This window comes from Mauremys reevesii, linkage group 12 (assembly GCF_016161935.1).
Source record: "Mauremys reevesii isolate NIE-2019 linkage group 12, ASM1616193v1, whole genome shotgun sequence".
NCBI lineage: Eukaryota > Metazoa > Chordata > Testudines > Geoemydidae > Mauremys > Mauremys reevesii.
Genome location: NC_052634.1, coordinates 21389761 through 21394400, shown reverse-complemented (window position 1 = coordinate 21394400; position 4640 = coordinate 21389761). Strand labels below are relative to the sequence as shown.

At 59.3% G+C, this 4640-nt stretch overlaps 1 non-coding gene across 1 annotated transcript; it reads left to right on the top strand.

Annotated features, from left to right (window-relative positions):
- Positions 1-1791: 1791 nt before the first annotated feature.
- On the top strand, positions 1792-1955 carry LOC120376233. The gene has a single exon (XR_005587139.1). It is a non-coding gene; the product is annotated as a U1 spliceosomal RNA (small nuclear RNA).
- The last annotated feature ends 2685 nt before the right edge of the window (positions 1956-4640 follow it).

The following is a 4640-nucleotide window of genomic DNA, read 5'->3' as shown; positions in this document are numbered from 1 at the left end:
AGATCTGACCCCTCCTGCCAGGGGTAAATCCACAGACGTTTTTCAGCCTCTGCAGTAATAAAGTCTCTGAACAAAATGCTAGAAAGGAGCAGAACCAAAGGGGCTGGGCAGGCTCCATAGGGGACACTGGTTCCTCCTTCCCCACCGGTGCCCCAGCCCTGCCCTGTGGCTGGCAGAGAACGGCCACCCCATCTCCACCCCAGAGGGAGCTGTGTCTCAGGGCTCCCCCAAACAGCACCCAGGAACCCCCATCCCTTTTGGGGAATGACTCAGGGCAACAATTTCCCACCCAAACAAAGACGAATTGCTGCTGATGAAATGGGGGGTGGGGCGAAGCCCCCCAAATATGAGGAGAATTTAAATTGACATTTGAAAATTATAGAAAAAAAATCAGGAAAAATAAGAGACTAGAGAGTCAACAATTTTAGGAAAAATGAGGGAATCTCCTTGGGTTTGACGGTCCTGTGTGGTGAGGGGAGAGAAAAGGGGGAGAACTAGAGAGACTTGTTACCAGTGCTGGGGAGGGAAGTGGCACAGGCAGGAGAAGGAGGCAGGTATCTCCCCCCCCGACTCACACACACTCTCCCCCTGGACTTTCCCGGCTGCACAGAGACCGTTCAACCCCCACCTGCCCCACTGCCCTTCCCCCGCCTGCAGCTCCGGCTTCTCCCCTCCCCGCCCGCCCCCGCCAGCCACACAACGGGGAACCCCCTGGCCCCAGGCTCTGGCCCCACCTGGATCCCAGCGGGGCCGGGGGCAGATCCTGCTGCAGCGGAGAACAGCGGCTCCGCTCCGGCTCGGGCGGCTCCAGCGCTGCTGGCAGCACGTGGCCACCAGGGAGCAGCTGCTGAGCCCGGGTTCCCGCGTCACACTGTGCCAGAGCCCCGCCCCCAGGAGCGGCCCCGCCCCCGGGCTGTGCCAGAGCCCCGCCCCCAGGAGCTGCCCCGCCCCCGGGCTGTGTCAGAGCCCCGCCCCCAGGAGCTGCCCCGCCCCCGGGCTGCGCCAGAGCCCCGCCCCCAGGAGCTGCCCCGCCCCCGTCTGTGCCAGAGCCCCGCCCCCATGAGCTGCCCAATGTCCCGTCTCTGGGCTTTGTTCTCCTGCCTCCTTGTTCCCAGCACCCACCGCTCCCAGCTGCTCCCTTCCTGTGTCTGCAAACACCCCCCCCCCTCGGGGCGGCTGCAGCGCTCGCTGGGGCTGTCTCCAGTGGCTGAAGTTGCCTCCATCTCTGCTTCACCTGGGGGCGGGGGGAGGGACAAAGAGAGGAGATGGTCCCAGGGTGTGAAAGCAGAATTAGGGGGCTGGGAAAGAAGGACTGTTTGGAAAGGAGGGTTTTTTGCGAGGGGAGGGGAGGTCATTCCTGTATTGGACCAACTGCCGGTGGGGGGAGAGCGAGAGAGAGAAGCGACACGCAAGCTGCGCTCTTTCCCCAGCAGCAGGTGAGCCACGCCGTCTCTCTGATGGCCTGGCTTCCCGGGACGGGACCCAGCTACCCCTACAGGGCAGGCAAGAGCGGCGGGCAGGGGGAGGGGCCCGAGCGGAGGGGCAGAGCCGCGGGAGCGGGTATGCAGATCTGTTTGCGAGCAGAGCATTATGGGAGCGGACGCAGGCTGCCAGGCAGGGCCCGACTTTGGCACCGGGAGCTCGGCGTGGAGAAGAGAGGGGCTCCGGGGGACGTGTCGGGGCGGCTGTCGGCAGTGGGGGCCGGTGTAGGCGAGGCCGGCGGTCGGTCCGCCCCGTGTGTTATAAGTGCGGGGCGAGCGAGGGCGGGCGGCAGCCGGGCAGCAGGAACTCTTACTTACCTGGCAGGGGAGCTACCATGATCACGAAGGTGGTTTTCCCAGGGTAAGGCTCATCCATTACACTGCGGGTGTGCTGACCCCTGCAATTTCCCCAAATGCGGGAAACTCAACTGCATAATTTGTGGTAGTGGGGGACTGCGTTCGCGCTCTCCCCTGGTGATTGGTTTGAACAACAGACAACTGACAGTGGGCTCTTTAGGCTTAGTGCACTGCAAAGCAGATTCTTAGGAAAGCAGCTGTTATTCTGGGCCTTTGGGAGTGCTCTTTTCCACAAGCCCTGTACTTCTAGGTATCTTTGTCACACGTTCCTCCTTGTAAGCAAAGCTCAGCTCTGAAACTTTACTTGGGTCTCTCTGTGTTCTTGGCTTTCCCTAGTCTTTTGCAGCTGATCTGCTCTCTAGTCTGCTTTTAGGGGGCTTGGACCGGTGCCTTCCTTGGCTCTAAGGGGAGCTGCCTGCCTGCTCTGCTTCTTTCCCTGCTTGTAGCTTCTTGCCCGGCCCTTCTTCTCGGGCTCTTCCTCCTTTGACGGGAGGACGGCCTGTCCAAAACGCCTGTCCCACCTGGTCTCCTCGTCCAACAGGCAGCTTCGCCCCCTGCCCTGGGGCCGCTTTGGCTTTCGCTGTCTGTTCCTGTCTCTTGGTGGCCACCCTGTCTGTGCTACGGAGACTAGGCTGTCACAACCCCATGCTGGAGGAGGGCTTTCCGTTGCTTGAGGCCCACCCACCGCCTCCCCGAATGCCCTTTAGCTACGCTGGGGGTTAGGGCGGCGTGGCCGCGTCGCCCAGGAGCGGGTTTTCCCTTTTGCACACCTCTGACGGACGGAGCTGTTTTGACTGAACTGTTCAGCTCGCACCGACCCTCGGGCCTGGGCTGCACGGGGAACGTAAATCGGCGCGGCTACATCAGTCCGCGCCTTGGTCGGAAGAATTCTTCCGTCGACCTAGCTCCCGCCTTTCGGGGAGGTGGATGGCCGGCACCAACGAGGAAAACCCTCTCCAGGACCCTTCTCCGGGAACAGTGCCCTTCCGTTTGGGGAGATTATGCTGCTTTAAAAAAGAGAAATTGTTTAACTGCCTTTCTCTGAGGCAAGGTTGACTTTGTATTGCTTCCCTCGTGGCTCCTTATAGCAGTTGTGTTCTGAAATCTTTAGGTTTGACTTCATTTATGATGAAATCTTGCTGTAACTTTATTCTAATTTTGAATCCTTGCAGCCAATGAGACGCTTCGGGGGCGGTGTCTGGGGGCAGCAGCACACGGAGGCCCCCCAGCCCGCCCTGCCTTGGAGGCTCCGGTATGTGCTGCATCCCTGACCCCCTCCCAGAGCCTGCACTGCCAGCCCCTCCCCACATACCTCTTCCCACCCTCCACACACCCCTGCCCCCAACTCTCTGCCACAGGCTGCACTCTCTCCCTCCATACCCCCAGCCCCCTAACTCCCTCCCACAGCCTGCACCCCCTCCCCCTTCCCACACCCCCTCCCGCCTGCCCCCAATCTCCTGCCCAGAGCCTGCAACCCCACCCCTCCTCCTGTTCCCGCTACCCCCTGCCCCAGCCCAGAGCCTGCACCCTGCACTCAAACTGCATCCCAGAGCCTGCAGCCCAGAACCCCTCCCCCACCCAAACTCCCTCCCAGAGACCAGCCTCTTACCCCTCTGCACCCAAACTCCCCCCAGAGCCTGCACCCCAATCCCCAGCCCCAGCCCAGAGCCTGCACCCTAGACCTCCTCCCCCCACCCAAACTCCCTCCCAGAGCCTTAGGCAGGTGGAGGGTGGAGTTTTGGGGGATGGGTTCTGGGCAGTATGAGTGACATTATTGGCCCACTGGGAGAACTGGAGGACTGGCACCGGCCCTAAGGTAAATTGTGGTTGAGACCCTGCTTTAAGGGATTGGAGCAATGCTGGAGAGACTGACGGGCAGGGAGCTGGGGAGCTGTGTGTGCCCCAAGGAGAGTTGTTGTTGTGCTCTGGTGACACAGAGCGGGGGTGGGGAGTTTGTAAGCTGTGGTGTTTGTATAGAGAGAAAGTTTACTAACCCCCAGGTTAAAAACTGTTCCTGCTCTGGGCTATACCTGACACTCTCTGTTGTGAGGGTAGCTCAGTGGGTGAATGTTTCCCTGCAGGATAATAGGTTTGTAGTTCCAATCCAAGTGATTCCCTTTAAAATATTTTTTGAATGAAAATCAATTTCCAGACCCATCTCCAGTATTTTCAGGAGTTCACTGAATGGGGGCAGGGTGTTTGAAATGAATTTAAACACTCAGCATTTTCCTATGCAAATGAATAAAGACCTATCAGAGCTGTCCAGCAGCTGAAATCAGTTCCAGTCCTCGGCGTCTCTAAGAGGGACACTCGGTAGCTGAGGCATGTGGGACACCTCTGTGGTGATGACAGGTGAAAAAAAATGCTGGATTCAATGAAAGCTGAGCCCATAGGAGGGGAAGGTGAACGGCAGCACCACATAAGGTCATAACACTCAGACACGGGGCTTCACTGTCACTGCCCCTGTGTTTTCCATTATTTCTATCCTAAGGAACACACCCTCCCCCTCCCCCCCACATTGTCACACACAACCTTCTCCCCTTGAGCCCCATCCCACCCCTACCCCCCTACCCCCCACACGCCATGGGACACAGCCTCTCGGTGACTCACCCAGATGGGGGCTTGTCTCTGCATCTCCCCAACAGGGGAGCAGAGAGCCGAAAGGGCCATAGGAGACCAATGGAGCTAGGCAGGGATAGAAAAGACTTCCCCTCCCTTCCCTTCTCTTCTCTAGAGTCCCGTTAATCTCACCCATAGGATGTTCCAGCACTGGGTGGGCTCAAAGCACCAACCTTCCCCTCA